The following is an 18,388-nucleotide window of genomic DNA, read 5'->3' on the forward strand; positions in this document are numbered from 1 at the left end:
AAAAAGAAGGAAGAAAAGAAGGAAGGAAGGAAGGAAGGAAGGAAGGAAGGAAGGAAGGAAGGAAGGAAGGAAAGAAAGAAAGACAGACAGACCAGACCAGTTCAACCTAGTAGACAGATCTGTAGAGGCCAGAACTGACATGAAATAAGCAAGTAGTGGTTTGGTCTCTTCTCCCCTGCATTCTGCAGGAACAAAAGAATCCTTGCCTTACTCAGTTCTCCTGCTGTTTATCAGGGCCCTCAGTAGCCTTGTGGGAGGCTGAAGCCTTGCCACCAGGAGCAGACAGCTTCCCTGGGGCTGCTGAGCAAGAATGGAGATTGGGGGTGGGGTGGAGGGTGGGGGGAATGTTCTACAAACAGTTTCAGCTTAGCCTAAGAAAGAACAGTCTTACGACTGAGCTGCCACTGATGGCAGATGGCGGTTTCTGTGTCCCGGGAGGGTGCAAATCAGAAGGCCATGGTGGAGATATGGAGAGAGAACCACCCTCAACATCTCTTTATGGAGAAACCATGTGTCGGAAGCCCATGCTCTCTGAGGACCCTCCCAAGCTGGCCCTGAGGACTGACCCTGTAGTGAAATTGGATAAGCCTGTGTGTGCTTTCCCCAGTTTTCATCACCTCCTTCTCCTTCCCCCAGGATCAGATCCCAACCCCGGCTCCAGGCTCATACCTGGGAGCTAGGCAGAGGAAGGCACGATGGGCTAGAAGTTGTATAACCAGATCCCCTTTCCTTTCTGGCTTCAGTTTCCCTCATCTGGACCAAGTCTCAGGGGCGTGGATACTGGCGGGGCTCGGGTGGTGTTAGTCTAAACTGTACCCTTTTGTAAGCTCCCTGCTATTTTGCAGACCTTAGTTGAAGTGAAACATTTTACGGAGGTTCAGGCTGTGAGAAACATCCTACCTAACCACCTGACCACAGGGTGGACAAAGGCCCGACTGAAGAAACAGCCTGCCTCTCACCATATTCTGCTGGGAGAAAATGCAGAGTACCACATTCTGCCAGAACAAGGGCCAGAACTGCCTCATCACTGGGACATCTTATTAATATCCTGGTGGGCAAGCCATATTGCCCAGATCCCTTCCACCCATACCTATAAATTGTGCCAGCCTGTAAGCAGCGGTGGGCTCTGACATTAGGCTGGCCCCCCACTTCTGTAGGTTTTATGCTGAATGTAACACCTGCATTTGCGCCCAGATGCCGTGGCTCACGCCTGTAATCCCAGCACTTCGGGAGGCCGAGGCGGGTGGATCACCTGAGCTCAGCAGTTTGAGAACAGCCTGGCCAACAAGGGGAAACCTGGTCTCTACTAAAAAATGCAAAAATTAGCCGGGCGTGGTGGCACACACCGATGATCCCAGCTACTTGGGAAGTTGAGGCAAGAGAATCGCTTGAACTTGGGGGAAGGAGGTTGCAGTGGGCAGAGATTGCGCCATTGCACTCCAGCCTGGGCGACAAGAGCAAAACTTCATCTCAAAAACCAAACCAAACCAAAACAAAACAAACAAACAAAAAATACCCTGTATTTGCTTTTGAGCCGCCATCTTTTTTTGTGTGTGTGTCTTTCTCTTTTTTGGGGGGGACAGAGTCCAGGCTGTCCTGGACTCCTGGCTCCTGGGCTGGGCTGGGGGCTGTCGCCCAGGCTGGAGTACAGTGGCCGGATCTCGCTCACTGCAGGCTCCGCCTCCCGGGTTTACGCCATTCTCCTGCCTCAGCCTCTGGAGTAGCTGGGACTACAGGCGCCCGCCACCTTGCCCGGCTAGTTTTTTTGTATTTTGTAGTAGAGACGGGGTTTCACCATGTTAGCCAGGATGGTCTCGATCTCCTGACCTCGTGATCCGCCCGTCTCAGCCTCCCAAAGTGCTGGGATTACAGGCTTGAGCCACCGTGCCCGGCTATGTGTGTGTGTCTTTCTATAACCCTCCCCTTTCCTTCAAAACCTAACAGGTGGGGCTGGGCTCTGAGTCCCTGGCAGTGCAAGACTGACAAGAATCAAAATTGGATGGTAATGTGCACCCCCACCCTACCCCTACCCAGGCCAGAGCTATCAGCAGGAAGGGTGTGTGCTGGACAGACAGTCCCGCCCCTTCCACCCGCTGGGGAGGGTGACAGGAGAAGCCAGGGCAGCTGCCTCCACTGCCCATACAATCTCATTATGGAAAATTCCCTCTATTGACTCAGCTCCAATCAAGCTGGCTGCCTGGGGGGCATCCCCTCAGGTTTCTGCTGGGCCGACTGAGATCAAAGAGAGAGCTGGGCTGGGGGCTGGAGAATCGCTGACTGTCCCATCAATCCAGATGCGCCTCTCGTTGCTAGGCAACAGCCTCCGGTCTCTCCTGGTCCTTCCTCCCCTCAGGGACTGCAGAATTGGACAGTAAAAGGGGAGAGAGAGAGCGACCCCACATTCACTCTCCATGTCATCCCTTCCCAAGCTAGAAACCTCTGTCACCAACCCGGGAACCCCTCCTCCCCAGAAAGCAATTTCCCTGTCCATACTGAGAGCTTGACCCTCCCACCAAAATGAACCTCTTCTCTCCCTTCACATTTGTCACATTTGTATGCGCCTCCAGTGTACTGGAAATTCACCCCTCCTCTGCTCCATGTAAGCACTCTCACAGGAAGATAGGCCAGGGACTTGCCATTGAAGAAATCAAGGCTCAGAGAAGGGAAGGCACCCTCAAGGACTCAGTGGAAAAGTCAAGATAAGACTGCAGACTCCCTGTCCAGGTTCGGTGGCTCACACCTGTAATCCCAGCACTTTGGGAGGCCGAGGTGGGAAGACTGCTTGAACCCAGGAGTTCAAGACCAGCCTGGTGGCAGGCACGGTGGCTCATGCCTGTAATCCCAGCACTTTGGGAGGTTGAGGCTGGGGGATCATCTGAGGTCAGGAGTTCAAGACCAGCCTGGCCAACATGGTGAAACCCTGTCTCTACTAAAAAGACAAAAAATTAACCAGGTATGGTGGCTAGTTGTTCCAGTTACTCAGGAGCTGAGGCAGGAGAATCACTTGAACCTGGGAGGCGGAGGTTGCAGTGAGCTGAGATCATGCCACTGCACTCCAGCCTGGCGACAAGAGAGAAACTCTGTCTCAAACAAACAAACAAACAAATGACCAACCTGGGCAACATAGCAAGACCCTGACTCTACAAAAAATATCAAAAAAAAAAAAAAAAATTAGCCAGTGTGGTGGTGCATGCCTGTAGTCCCAGCTACTCAGGAGGCTGAGGTGGGAGGATCATTTGGGCCTAGAAGGTTGAGGCTGCCGTAAGCTATGATTATACTACTGCACTCCATCCTGGGCAACAGAGCCAGATCCTGCCTTGAAAAAAAAAAAAAAAAAAAAAGGCCAGGGGGGGGGTGTCTTGCCTGTAATCCCCGCCTTTTGGGAGGCAGAGGCGGGCAGATCACGAGGTCAGGAGATGGAGACCATCCTGGCGAACACGGTGAAACCCTTTCTCTACTAAAAATACAAACAATTAGCTGGGCGTGGTGGCGGGCGCCTGTAGTCCCAGCTACTCGGCAGGATGAGGCAGGAGAATGGCCTGAACCCTGGAGGCGGAGCCTTCAGTGAGTCCAGATCGCATCACTGCACTCCAGCCTGGGCGACAGAGCAAAAAAAAAAAAAAAAAAAAAATGCGGGCTCCTAACTCCCAGCCCAGTATTGGACTAAATACGGGAGCCATTTAATCTTCAGAGAATGTCTCTAAAGACAAATGCACACTCCCATGTTTCAGTGGGTTGGCTTTTTTTTTTTCTCTCTCTTCCCAAAACGTAGGATGCATTTCATAGTAGTTTTTTTTTCTTGTTGTTTTAACTGCTATAATTTAAAACTGTGAGTTGTGTTTTAAAACAGGCATAAAAATGTACTGTGGGTTTTGGGGGCTGTAATTGACTAAATAATGCAAATCTGATCATTTCATCACAGTTTAATATTCTGCATATTTTATCTACCCTATACTGCTCATCTTTCCTGTTTTTTTTTTTTTTTTCTTTTGAGTGAATATATGCACGTCATCCTAGCAGTTGTTCTGTGGTGACCTACTTATTTCATGGCTTATTTCGAATTTTGAGGTCTCTCTCCCTCTGAGGTCTTTACAGGCCTTGGGGATGGAGGAAGGAACGTCTCCCAGCTGGGCACAGTGGCTCATGTCTGTCATCCTGGCACTTTGAGAGGCTGAGGCAAGAGGATCATTTGAGGTCAAGAGTTCAAGACCAGCCTGGGCAACATAGCAAGACCCCCATCTCTATTATTATTATTATTATTATTATTATTTTTTACGAAAAGGAAAGTTTCTCAGTCTTCCCCTGGTCCCTGCCAAACCTTTCCTTAAACAACTTGTTTCCCAAGGTGTGAGGGGCCAGAACTCAGAAGTTAGGGCTCCCTGAGAGGTGCCAGGAGGTGCACAGTCCCTGAGCAGTGGTCCTGGTGGCCTTGGAACTGCCACTGCCTTCCACCTGCACACTCCCAGCTGTTAGCACGGTGACAGCTCCTCCCCGACTCCCCTGCACGGCGCCAGTCACACACTTCAACTCTGAGAAGAACGGCTTTTCAAGGTCCTTGACAAATGGTAACCAATTAATGTCAATTAATCTGATTAGCCTAAATAGTTAATTAAGCAGCTAATTTACAACATCGTTGACAATAACCCACAGCTCCTGAGGGATGGTGGGTGGGAGGTAGAAATGGCAGGGGTGCTGAAGGGAGGTCCTCCTTGCTCTGGGAACAGGTGAGTCCCTTAAGGTCAGAGTGGGAGTGGGAGCTCCCGGTGCAGCAATGGCCTCTCCAAGTCTCCATTCTCCTATCATCCGAGAATCTCCATCAGAGTACCCAACCCCAGGCCAGGCTCAAAGGGGCTGATTTCTGTGGGATAGGGTGAGCCACAGCATGGTGGAGGAGGGAAAAGGCCTCCTGTCTGGGAAACTGTTCCACCCTAAAATCCCAGAGAGGGCTGGGCACGGTGGCTCACGTCTGCAATCGCAACATTGTGGGAGGCTGAGGCGGAAGGATCACTTAGTCCAGGAGTTCAAGCCCAGCCTGGGCTACATGGTGAGACCCCATCTCTGCTAAAAATTAAAAAAAAAAAAAATTAGAAAGGCATGGTGACATGCACCTGTAGTCCCAGCTACTTGGGAGGCTGAGGCAGGAGGATCGCTGAAGCCTGGGAGTTCGAGGCTGCAGTGAGCTATGATTGTGCCACTGCATTGCAGCCTGGGTGACAGAGCAAAACCCTGTTGAAAACAACAACAACAACAACAACAAAAACAACCAAAAACCCAGAGGGGAGCCTCTGCCACCGCTTCCCATCCACACCAAGCGCCTTAGAACTCATAACCCCTTTTTTTGTCCCCAAGTTACAGAGAAGCCCTGAGAGAAAATTCCCATCCTTCAACCCATCCTACAGATGAGGAAACTGAGTACTTCCTAGATGCCAGGCCCCCTGCTTGCACTGACAACCTGCAACAATGAATCCCGCGAGGTCCCTGCCCTTAAAGAACAGCCACTGTGGGGCCTCACAGTACCTTGGTGCAACCTTTGCGCATCAACCACTTTTTTTTTTTTTTTTTTTTTGAGACGGGAGTCTCGCCTCTGTCGCCCAGGCTGAGTGCAGTGGCCGGATCTCAACTCACTGCAAGCTCCGCCTCCCGGGTTCACGCCAATTCTCCTGCCTCAGCCCTCCCGAGTAGCTGGGATACAGGCGCCCGCCAGGTCGCCCGGCTAGTTTTTGTATTTTTAGTTAGAGACGGGGTTTCACCATCTTAGTCAGGATGGTCTCGATCTCCTGACCTCGTGATCCATACTCCCGTCTCGGCCTCCCCAAAGTGCTGGGGATTACAGGCTTGGAGCCCACCGCGCCCGGGCCACTTTTTTTTTCTTTTTTTTTTTTTGAGACGGAGTTTCGCTCTGTTGCCCAGGCTGGAGTGCAGTGGCACAATCTCGGCTCACTGCAAGCTCCGCCTCCGGGTACGCCATTCTCCTGCCCTCAGCCTCCAGAGTACTGGGACTACAGGCGACTGCCACCTCGCCTGGCTGTTTTTTGTTGTTGTTGTTGAGACGGAGTCTCACTCTGTTGCCCGGCGGATGCAGTGGCCGGATCTCAGGTCACTGCGAAGCTCCGCCTCCCGGGTTCACGCCATTTCCTCCTCAGCTTCCCCAGTTAGCTGGGACTAACAGGCGCCCGCCACCTCCCCGGCTAGTTTTTTTTTTTTTTTTTTTTTTTTTTTTTTTTAACTAGAGACGGGTTTCACAGTGTTAGCCAGGATGGTCTCGATCTCCTGACCTCGTTCGTGATCCGCCCGTCTCGGCCTAGGGCAGTTTTTTTGTATTTTTTAGTAGAGACGGGGTTTCACCGTGTTCGCCAGGATGGTGTCGATCTTCTGACCTCGTGATCCACCCGTCTCGGCCTCCCAAAGTGCTGGGATTACAGGCTTGAGCCACCGGGCCCGGCCACCACTTCTTAGCTGAGTGATGGTATTTACCTCTCTGTGCCTCCATTTCCCCAACTAGGACCTACCTACTTCATTGGATGTTGTGAGGACTAAATAAATTAATACATGCAGCAGCGCTGGCACACAGAAAATACCAAATGAGTTGGAAAGGTAAACCACCAGTCTGAATGGGGTGTAAAGCCAGGCACCGTGGCTCACGCTTGTAATCCCAGCACTGTGGGAGGCCGAGGCTGGTGGATTGCCTGAGGTCAGGAGTTCGAGACCAGCCTGGCCAACATAGTGAAACCCCGTCTCTACTAAAAATACAAAAAATTAGCTGGGTGTGGTGGCGGTCCCCTGTAATCCCAGCTACTAGGGAGGCTAAGGCAGGAGAATCACTTGAACCTGGGAGGTGGAGGTTGTAGTGAGCTGAGATCTCGCCATTGCACTCCAGCCTGGGCGACAGAGTGAGACTCCGTCTTGGAAAAAAAAAAAAAAAAGCGGTGTAAATTGAACCAGGGAAGAAGCAGCACTGGGCCCTTGAGGACACCCAGATTGGAACAGGGCATCACGCAGAAGATGTCTGAGTGAGCCTGAAGCTCAGGGAGGTAGAGGAAGAGGGAGGAAGGGCATTGCAGGCGAAGGGAACCACATGTGCAAAGTGATGAGGCACCGGTTCTCAACTCTAGTTTGTACAGTCACGTTGGAGCTTTAAAAAATGCAGACCTTGGCCGGGCGCAGCAGCTCATGCCTGTAATCCCTGCACTTTGGGAGGCCAAGGTGGGAGGATCACTTAAGGCTAGGAGTTCGAGACCAACCTGGCCAATATGGCGAAATCCCATCTCTACTAAAAAGAAAAAAATTAGCTGGACATAGTGGTGCACGTCTGTAATCCCAGCTACTTGGGAGGCAGAGGCAAGAGAATCGCTTGAACCTGGAAGGCAGAGGTTGCAGTGAGCCAAGATCGCACCACTGCACTCCAGCCTGGGCAACAGAGCAAGACTCCATCTAAAAAAGAAAGAAAGAAAAGAAAAAAGAAAGAAAGAAAGAAGGAAGGAAGGAAGGAAGGAAGGAAGGAGAAAGAAAGAGAGAGAGAGAGAAGGAAGGAAGGAAGGAAGGAGAAAGAAAGAGAGAGAGAGAGAAGGAAGGAAGGAAGGAAGGAAGGAAGGAAGGAAGGAAGGAAGGAAGGAAGGGAGGGAGGGAGGGAGGGAGGGAGGAAAGAGCAGACCTTGCTGAGTGCAGTGACTCATGCCTGTAATCCCAGCACTTTGGGAGGCCGAGGTGGGAGGATCACCTGAGGCCAGGAGTTCAAGACCAGCCTGGGCAACACAGCAAAACCCTGTCTTTAAAAAAATACAAAATTAGCAAAATTAGCCAGGTGTGGTGGCATGCACCTGTGGTCTCAACTACTTGGGAAGATCATCTGAGCTGGGGGAGGTCAAGACTCCAGTGAGCCGTAATTGTACCACTGCACTCCAACCTGAGTAACACAGTGAGACCCTGTCTCAAAAAAAAAAAAAAAAAAAAAAAAAAAAAAAAAAAAAAAATGCAGACCTCAGCTGGGTGCAGTGGCTCACACTTGTAATCCCAGCACTTTGGGAGGTCGAGGTGGGAGGATCACTTGAGGTCAGGAGTTCAAGACCAGCCTGGGCAACAGGCTGTGTTTTGTAGAGACTCTGTCTCTACAAAAAACATTAAAAAAATTATCTGGGCATGGTGACATATGCCTGTAGTGCCAGCTACTCAGGAAGCTAAGGCAGGAGCGTTGCTTGAGCCTAGGAGTTGGAAGCTGCGGTGAACCATGACTGCGCCACTGCACTCCAGCCTGGACAAGAGAGTGAGACCCAGTCTCTAATAACAATAATAGCAATAGTAATAGCAATAATAATAATAATACAATTCAGACTCCTAGACCCCACACTCAGATTTGGAATCAGTTGTTTTGGGTGGGTCCTGGGAATCTGCTTTTCATGGACTGTTCTAGAAATACTGGGGCAGATACCTCTGCACCTAGGGACCATGGCTGCAGTTGTTCTGGGTGTCCAGGTTGGGCTGAGCCACGGAGAGGAGAGGAAAGGTCCCAGGCCGTATGACCCATGTCCTGAAAACACACCGCAGGCCCCCTGTTGTCTCCATCTGTACGAATCACACCCGCTTTTCAGGGTGACCTTCCTGGAACAGCTCTGGCCGTGCACTTACCTACTGGGAACATTCCTGGCATTATCTGCTGTCCATGGAAAAAAGGCTAGGCTGCCTCGCCTGGCACTAAGACCCCCCACCCCCTACAGTGAGGCCCCTGTCTCCAGCCCGGGATTTTGCTCCTCCGCCCAGACCTTGGCACTCCAGCCATGCTGTTCCCCAAGCTCCTGGTGCTCTTACCTCCTCCTCTCTGCTCCTGCCAAAAACACCCTGTCTCCTTGTGCCTCCGCCTGGCAAACCTGCGTTTATTCTATGAGCTCCATCTGTGAGGCCAGCTCAAAAGTTAACCAAAGTCAACCAGGTCAGGCAGTCCTTCCCCACACTGGTGTCCCGGTAGCCCTTGGAATGCTGCTACATAACCCCTAGTCCATCTAAAAAACATTCTTGGCTGGGCACGGTGGCTCATGCCTGTAATCCCAGCACTTTGGGAGGCTGAAGTGGGCAGATTACAAGGTCAGGAGTTTGAGACCAGCCTGCCCAATATGTTGAAACCCCATCTCTACCAAAAATACAAAAAAAAAAAAAAGAAAAAACATTAGCCGGGCATAGTGGCAGGAGCCTGTAGTCCCAGCTACTCGGGAGACTGAGGCAGGAGAATCGCTTGAACCTGGGAAGTGGAGGCCGCAGTGAGTCGAGATCGAGCCACTGCACTCCAGCCTGGGTGACAGAGCGAGACTCCATCTCAAAAAAAAAAAATAATAATAATAATTCTCCAGGGCTGCTGGGGCTCAAGGACTGTCCTGTTCCTCCCATTTTTTTTAGAGATGGGATCTCACTATGTTGCCCAGGGTGGAGTGTAGGGGCTATTTATAGATGTGACCATAGTGCACTACCGCCTCAAACCCCCGGATTCAAGCAATCCTCGTGTCCCAGCCTCCCAAGTATCTGGGACCACAGGTGCAAGCCGCTTGCCCAGCTCCTGCTCCTCCTCCCATTACCTAGTACCTAGCACAGGGCTTGGAGATGACAATGTGTTCATGCAGCTTTTAAGTGGGGAGGAGCTGCTGCTGTGTGATGAATGAATGAGTGAATGAGTGACCATCTCTGCTTTCTGATGTCTGAAGAGCAGGAGAGAGAAGAAGAGAGCGTTTGAGAGGCGGGGAAGAGAGAGGTGTTCTGGGGAGAATGATGGATGGGTCGCAAGGACCAAGACAAATGTGTCAGATAGGGCCTGACAAAGAGGGAAGACAGGGCTTCCCCCAGGAAGGACCCCCTGAATGTGCCAGCTTTCCCGCCTCCCCAGAACCCCCCTCTGGGGCCCTGATGGGAGAAGGGGTGGTTTGGAGGTTCTGCCAGTCTTAAAGCCCACTCCTCTGACCTGGGGCACTCTGTCTGATAACAAGGGCTGTGCCACAGCTGGAGATGGGTGTAGGGGGCAGGTTGCCCAGCTCCCAGAGGCACGTCTCTGGTATCCTATACCTCATTTCAGTGGTACCGTCACCTCCTGATAAATAGGCAGACAGACACCTCCCTGATCTCTCTGCTCTCAGTCTCTTTCTCTCCCTCTCTGCCTCCTACCCCATTGCAGCCAGAGGGGGCTTCCTGAAGCACAAAACTGAGCATTTTATGGCATTGCTCCAGAGCTTATGGTTGTCATTCCTTTCTGAATACATTTCCAGGTCTTGACTGGGTGCAGCGGCTTATGCCTGTAATCCCAGCACTTTGAGAGGCTGAGATGGGAGGATCGCTTGGGCCCAGGCATTTGAGACCAGCCTGAGCAACACAGGGAGACCTCGTCTCTACAAAAACATTAAAAAATTAGTTGGGTGTGGTGGCACATGCATGTCATCCCAGCCACTTAGAAGACTGAGGCAAGAGAATATCTTGAGCCCAGGAGTTGGAGGCTGCAGTGAGCTATGATCTCACCATTGCACTCCAGCCTAGCTGATGGTGAGACCCTGTCTCAAAAACAAACAAACAAACAAATAAAAACAAACACAAACAAACAAAAAAATTCCAACTCTTTAAAGCCAACCACTCCCATTGGGCTGCCTTCTATTATCAACCCGCCCTCTGTCCTGTCCTATGGCCACATTAGGTAACTCTCTATCCCCTGAATCCAGCCAGGAGGTTTCATACCTCTGTGCCATTGCCCATGATGCTCTCTGGAGTGCCAATCCTCTGCCCTCTCTGGCACTTCCCCTGTCATTCTTTGAGGCCCAACTGAAATGTCCCTTCTCCCAGAAGCCTCCTCTGACTCTCCATATCACTTTGGACGACTTAGTTCTAGCAGAACCTCAGTGATCATCAGTTTTCATGACTGCCTTCCTTTCCACCGATCCAGAAGTTCCTCAAGATCAGAGGCAGAGTCTGATTCACCTCTGTGTCCTTGGGCCTCATGCTGTGCCCAGAAAACAGGAGGCTCTCAGTAAATGTCAATTGTATAGTCTCACCCACTCAAAGGGTGACCTTAACCTAGCAGAAGTGCACTGGATTTTACCCTTCCTGAGGTGCTTTTTTGGAGACAGGATCTTGCTCTGTCACTCAGGCTGGAGTGTAGTGGTGCAATCATAGCTCGTTGCAGCCTTGACTTTCCGGGCTCAAGTGATCCTCCTGCCTCAGCCTCCTGAGTAGCCGGGTCTACAGGTGCACACCACCATGCCTGGCTAATTTTTTCTTTTTCTCTCCCCTTCCTTCCTTCCTTCCTTCCTTCCTTCCTTCCTTCCTTCCTTCCTTCCTTCCTTCCTTTCCTTTCTTTCCTTCTTGCTTTCTTTCAACAGGGTCTTCTTACTGTGCACCCAGGATGGAGTGCAGTGGCGTGATCTTGGCTCACTGCAATTTCCACTTCCCAGGTTCAAGTGATTCTCGTGCCTCAACCTCCTGAGTAGCTGGGATTACAGGCACCTGCCCACCAGGCCTGGCTAATTTTTGCATTTTTAGTAGAGATGGGATTTCGCCATGGTGGCCAGGCTGGTCTCGAACTCCTGGCCTCAAGTGATCTGCCCACCTCGGCCTCCCAAAGTGCTGGGATTACAGGCGTGAGCCACCATGCCTGGCTTAATTTTTCCTTTTTCTTTCTTTTTTTTGTAGAGATGGGGTCTTATTATGTTGCCCAGATTGGTCATCAGCTCCTGGGCTCAAGTGATCCTCCCACCTTGGTCTCCCAAAGTTCTGGTATTACAGGCATGAGCCACCACGCCTGGTCCCAGGGTGTTTTCAAACCCAGGACCTGAGTCATTTCTAGTATCACCTGGAGGCAAGTATCATTATGTCCATTTTACAGAAGAGAAAAAGGGTGGAGGTTGGAGGCCAGCGAAATCAGGGTCCAGGAGATTGGGAGCCACCTGATTCCAGTTCTGGGTGCTTTCTTCTGGGGTCTTGTTGGATCCAAGCCCTCGCCGCCCCCTAAGCCCACCCTGCCAGGGATGTATGATACTCTCATGTCCTCCTTCCCTAGCAGTTCTGGTAAATTCTCACCTCAATCCCTGGCAGAGGGGCGTGCCTTACTTTCTGTCTGACCTATCCCAGGCCATAAAGTTATTTTCACCAGGGGAAATTCACACACGCAGACCCCAAAGCTGTGCCCACCCAAGACGGGCAAGACAGGGGCAGAGCAGGGGAGAGACTCTCTCTGCAGCTCTCAGCTCCACCCATGCCCAACCTTTATAAGACTATTAAAAATATGGTTTTGGAAGAATATTTATTTATTTCTTTATTGAGACAGAGTCCCGCTCTGTCGCCCAGGCTGGAGTGCAGTGGAGCGATCTCAGCTCACTGCAGCCTTGAACTCCTGGGCTTCGGCAATCCTCCTACCTCAGCCTCCTGAGTAGCTGGGACTACATGCGTGCACCATCAAGCCTGGCTAATTTTTATTTATTTATTTATGTATTTAGGTAGAGATGGGGTTTCACTATGTTTCCCAGGCTGGTCTCAAACTGCTGGGCTCAAGCGATCCTCCTGCCTTGGCTTCCCAAAGTGCTGGGATTACAAGGGTGAGCCACTAAACCTGGCCCTAAAGAGTCTTTAAAGACACCAGAGAATGCTCATGATAGAGTAAAAACAGCAACAGACTCTCTTCTGCAGCATGTTCCTGATTATTTAACCCTATGTACCTATGGACACATGGAAAAAAGCCTGCAAGGAAATACCATACCGTATTCAAAGTGGTTGTCTCTGGGTGGTGGGACTTCTGATAATTTCTATTTTCTCCTTGGTTTCTGTATTTCCCAAGACTTGTACAATGAAGATATGTCATTCTCTCTCTCTCTCTCTCTCTCTCTCTCTCTCTCTGTGTTTTTGTGTGTGTGTGTGTTTGTGTGTTTTCTTCTTTTGAGATGGAGTCCCACTCTGTTGCCCAGGCTGGAGTGTAGTTGTGCAATCATAGTTCACTATAGCCTTGAACTCCTAGACTCAAGCAGTCCTCCCACCTCAGCCTCCCAAGTAGCTGGGACTACAGGCATGGGCCAAAACACATGGCTAATTTTTTATTTTATTTTATTTTAGTGAGCCAAGGTCTTGCTATGTTGCCTAGGCTGAAGATATGCCATTCTTAGAATCAAAACAATTCAGTACAACTTGCTTTTACCTGTCTCTGTCCTGGGAAGTCCTGGGAAATGGTGGTGAGGAGGGAGTGCTGGACTAGGAGGGGGCTCAGCTGAGGAAGACCCCTGGACCCTGGGGTCCAGGTAACTGGGCCAGGTCTCCTCACAGCCCTCAGAGGCCCTGGCAGGATGCTAAGGGAGCTGTGGCACCGTCCGTCAGCTTCCGCTGGCACAGCAGCCTCTGCAGTGGGCAGGAGGCCAGGGCGGGGGCGGCAGGAGGCTCAGGCCAGGCTGGCTGCCGAGGAAGCGGCGCTGCAGAAGGACAGGCCAGAGGCTTTAGGCTCTGGAGGAGTCCTTGGAGGGCGAGGACTGCTCTGGAGCCAAGGTACACATGGCCCCAGGGGCCTGTCTTCTAGGCTAACAGTCAGTGAGGCAGCCTGAACCTGGCTAACCCACCCAGGCCCTCTGAGAGCCCTATTCTAGATGGCACGGGGCCAAAAGGGCTGAGCCTCTGGGATGGGGATGTCGCCTTCCTGCGCTCATGACCCAGAAGAGGGTAGAGGGGCAGCACGCCAGAGGTATCAGCAGGTGCTAAGCCACAGTGAAGGCCTAGGCTGGGCGAGGCAGGGTCTGTAATTGTCGGTAACAAGCCCTTCCCTGTCATAATCCCCTCTGTTCTCCTGGGCATCCCGCTCCTCCTGCTCTCTCTCTCTTTCTCTCTTTCTTTCTCTCTCTCTCTCTGTCTCTCTCCAATCCCTTTCTCCTCTCTGAACACACTCCCCCCCCTCTGCCCCCCCAAACGCCTTCCCTTCCCCTCATCTGATTCTTCTCCATTCTTCAAAAGCTGTTCTTGGATGGGTGTGGTGGCTCATGCCTCTAATTCTAGCACTTTTGGAAGCCAAAGCAACATAGTGAGACCCCATCTCTAAAAGACATAATAATAATTGCTGGGTGTGGTTGTACGTGCCTGTAGTCCTCGCTATTCGGGAGGCTGAGGAGGGAGGATCACTAGACCCCAGCAGGTCGAGGCTGCAGTGAGCTGTGACTGTGCCACTGCACTACAGCCTGGGCAACAGATTGAGCCCCTCTCTCAAAAAATTTTTAAAAAATGGGTTTTGACCAGATGACCTCCCACACATGAAGGCCCTGTCAGTCCAAAGGTTTAAACATCTCTCTGCCCTATAAATCTGTATGTCAGGAAGCCTGCGGTTCCATCATTAGAGGTTGAAGTCACCTCCAGTGTTTCAAGCTTTGATTTATTGGAGCTGAGATTTCAAATTCACCTATCCCAAGCCATCTACAGTCTTGGGTCTTCATTAAAGGGGGGGAAAATAGGGCTTAGACAGGCCCAGTGGCCCACCTACAGCTCCCAGGACTCTTTGGTTGAACCAAGATTAGAGTCCTTTCTGGCTGAGAATTTGAGGTGAGCTGCAGGGACACCGAAGATGTCTTTCACACACCTCCCAGGGTTGTTCACCAGAGCCCATGAGGCCCCCAAGAACCACAGGCATGGGACTAGGGAAGCAACAGAGGTGAGGTGATTGAGGCTTATTCATGGAATTGTGGGGAAAATAGGAGAGTTTGCAGCTGGTGTTGTAAAGACAGGAGGCATGGCTGGGCGCAGTGGCTCACGCCTGTAATCCTAACACTTTGGGAGGCTGAGGCAGGAGGATCATCTGAGGTCAGGAGTTTGAGAGCAGCTTGGCCAACATCACAAAACCCCATCTCTACTAAAACTACAAAAATTAGCTGGGCGTCGTGGCGCACACCTGTAGTCCCAGCTACTTGGGAGGCTGAGGCAGGAGAATCATTTGAACCCAGGAGGCAGTGGTTGAGTGAGCTGAGATTGTGCCACTGCATTCCAGCCTGGGTGACAGAGTGAGACTCTGTCTCAAAAGAAAACAAACAAACAAGAGAGAGAGAGAGAGAGAGAGGAGTCAAGCCCTACTGAGGGACTGGGTCAGTGTGGAAATGAGTCCAGGCTGAGTGGAAGGGACTGCAAGAAATGGAGGCAAAGTTTCTACTCAGTTCAACACCTTGGCTCAGTGAAGGAGTTGGGCGGGGGGGTGATGAGAGATGGGGGAGGGTTCCATGAGGGGAGAGGGGATCAGGAGCAGGGACTCACTGAGGGGCAGGAGGCTGAGTGAGCAGAAAGGAGCTGGGAGAAGTGATGTTCAGAGGAGAGCAGCTTTCTTTTTATAATTTTTTGTAGAGATGGGGTCTTGCTATGTTGCCCAGGCTGGTCTTGAACTCCTGGCCTCAAGGGATCCTCCTGCCTTGGCCTCCCAAAGTGTTAGGATTACAGGTGTGAGCCACTGCACCTGGTGTTCAACCCCATCATTTTAGTGTTGCGGACACTGAAGCCAAGAGATGGGAAGGGACACATTCAAGGTCATACAGGGAGCCAGGATCAGAGATAGGGACAGAAAGAAGGTCCTTGGACTCCTGTTCAAGAGTCTTTCAGTTGCCTTCACCACATGCCACCCACCCCTCCAACACTCACTGGCCTACAGTGCCTGGATTGATTCTCGCCCTGGGGAGCCTGGAGAACTGGGGGCAGAGTGGTGTTGTGGAAGTCACCTTGGGGTCCTGAGGCAGTGGGTTTGGGTTGCATCAAGACCTTGCTCTGTGACCTTGGGAAAGTCCCATCACACCTTCAGGCCTTGTTTTGCTCCTGTGTGAAAGGCAGACAGCAGCACCTTTGGCTCCAGGTTATGTGAGGATGAGATGAGATCATGTATATGAAGTTACAGGACGACGGGCAGAGGCTCAGTGTACGTGTAGGAGTGAAGAAAGAGGGGCTGGGCTCCTCTAACCTCCCCGTCGGTGCCCCTGACAGGCTTCTGAGATAGGAAGAGCTATGATTTTGTCCCTGGGAGACAATAAAATGTGGGCAGAGGAGGGAGAAAAGTCAGGAAGGGAGGCTGACCCCAGGGGCACTAGTAGCTGCTCCTGGCCATGGACAATCTCAGGAGGTGAGGGTGAACCACTAAGAAAGGAAGGGGCAGTCACTGGCTTGCAGAGGTCAGCAAGAGGTTGGGAGGCAGAGGAGGTGCAAAGCGGGTGCAGAAGTGAGCAGATGGGACTGTCAGACCCAGACCCCCTCTTTGGTAGGTGTGACAGGGGTGGAGGCACCCCGCTGTCCAGTTCAAGTCACATTCTACCTCCAAGTGTCCCAGTGACCTTGCAGGAGTCACCTCCTAACTACACTGTATGCCCTCACCCATCTCACTCAGCCTCCCCACCTGTAAAGCTGGCATCATAAATCAAGATGCTGTCATTGAACTGGGCCTTGATAAACAGAGGATGGGACAGGTCATCAGTAACTCTCCCGCCTCCAGGAGGACAGCACAAGTGGCTTCATGACCTTGGGAAAGTCACTCAAGCCTCATTTCTCAGCTATGAAATAGGGACAATGATGCCTTCCTTGTGAAGCTTCCGTGAGGATTAGCTGAGTCAACCGTTGCATTGTGCCCAGCATGGAGCTTGGTATGAGGCTCTCAACCACTGTTCATCTCCTCCGGGAACAGAAAAATGTGCTTCAAATATCACGGAACACTCTTCCACATTTATCCAGCTCTTCTTTAAGAAATTCTTACTTGTCTCCTATTTACTAACACTCACCCAGCATTTTATACCATAAAAGTCGTCTCCCATCCCCTTATCCAGATGATTTCTTTCAACAGCAAAGTAGACATTGTTAACACTACACCTGTCTTATAGATTGAAAACAGATTCAGAAAGGTCAATGACTTACCTGAGGTCACATAACCTAGATTTGATTCCATGTCTTTCTGACATCGGAGTCCATGACTCCCAACCCACATACCCCTACCTCTTAAAACCCAGTTGACTCTTCAGTCACTCTTCAAGAATACCTCCTCCACCCCACAGGAGAGTGGGATGGGGCATAAAGTTAAGGAACCAGAAAGCTAGTGTTGTGTGGGAACAATTTCCTAGCCAGCTGGGTCCTATTTTTGGCTGAGGAAGAAGCTGGAACAAACCGAGGCCATGACCTTAAGATGCCCCCCGGACAGAGGAACTTGTGCACATCTCTCCATCAAAGCCCAGTACCTGCTATTTCTCTTGCCATGGGACAAAAGACCAGCCCAAGCCCCCTGATGCTAGGGTGAGTGAGGTCTTAGGGCAGCAAGAAGTTGTGGCTGGGATAGGGCACAGGCATTGAAGTACCAGGTCAGACCTTGGTACAACCTTCCCTTCCTCCCCCTAAGTCTCTCCCCACAATGGATCTGCTGTCAGGAGTAGGAACTGCAGGAGGCTTCAACACTGTCCAGGCAGGAGCCCTGGAAGGGAGGGGGAGGCGGAGGCAAGGCAGAGGTTGCGTCTTTTCTCAGCTCTCCTCTTTACCAGGAATTCACTCTGGGGCAGGGCTAACTCTGGGCCCTAGAAACTCTCTCTGGGCATCTGTGGGGAGGGGTGTGTGCACAGAGAACCCCCTCCCAAATTCCTAGTAGCTATTTTCTCTTCTGTGTCCTCCATCCTCTTCCCAGTGCAAGAGTAAATGCCATCCTGTGAGACCCAGTTCTCCTTGCCAGCTCCTGCCTCCCTAGGGGCATTTGGGCAGCCGGGAAAGGGGCCAGGCTGTCCCCTGGGCCAGCACCTCCTGCCGGACAGAGGCCCAGCATCCAGGTGGGGGCCTGCTCCCTCCACCCGGGCCAGTGACCAGCATCTCCATGGGGTCCTTGCATCGGTCCTCCCTTCCCTGGGGAGCAAGTCCTTCTCCTCAGTGGGACTGCAGTTGGGGGGCCTATCTGGCACCCTCATGGACCAGGCCATGGTCATTTATGTCCAGAGGAGTCCTGCCCATGACCCCAAAGAGTCCCCACTGTCTCCATCCCTCTCAGTGAAATGAACGTCCCTCATCTCTGTTCCCCGGGCGCCTGGCACCCCGGACAGACACCCTCGCCGTCCCCCCACACTGCCCCTCTGCTCCGGGGAGCCTGCAGACCACGGGGGTACTGGGGAGGCCCGAGCTTCCACCCAGCCCCAGCCCCTCTGGGAGATGCCCCCGCCCCACAGGCGCTCTCACCTCCCCGCTGACCGCCGCGATCTGCCGGGCGCTGGGGCCAGGCCCTCGGGACCCGCTGGTCTGGGCTGCCGCCTCGCCTGGGCTGGGTTGGGCAGGACAGCTCCGCGGCCCCCGCGGCCCCGCACCCTCCGCCTCCCCGCGGGAGCCGCCGCCGCTTGCTGAAATGCTGGACAGCGCACAGCCACTGAGGCGCCTCCCTGCCCGCCCGCCGGCCAGAGCGGCCTGGCCCCGCGCC

The 18,388-nt window shown here is 52.1% G+C and overlaps 1 protein-coding gene across 1 annotated transcript in view; it reads right to left on the reverse strand.

The window, feature by feature from the left end:
- The window catches only part of SRRM3 (serine/arginine repetitive matrix 3), an 87,080-nt gene extending 68,743 nt beyond the window's left edge, over window positions 1-18,337 (reverse strand). The window contains exon 1 of the mRNA XM_017857593.1: window positions 18,154-18,337. The gene's annotated coding sequence lies outside the window, so the exon portion shown is untranslated. The remainder of the gene's footprint in view (window positions 1-18,153) is intronic.
- Between the last annotated feature and the right edge of the window lie 51 nt (window positions 18,338-18,388).

The sequence above is a fragment of the Rhinopithecus bieti genome, unplaced genomic scaffold (assembly GCF_001698545.2).
Source record: "Rhinopithecus bieti isolate Rb0 unplaced genomic scaffold, ASM169854v2 scaffold_42772, whole genome shotgun sequence".
In the NCBI taxonomy this organism is placed as follows: domain Eukaryota; kingdom Metazoa; phylum Chordata; class Mammalia; order Primates; family Cercopithecidae; genus Rhinopithecus; species Rhinopithecus bieti.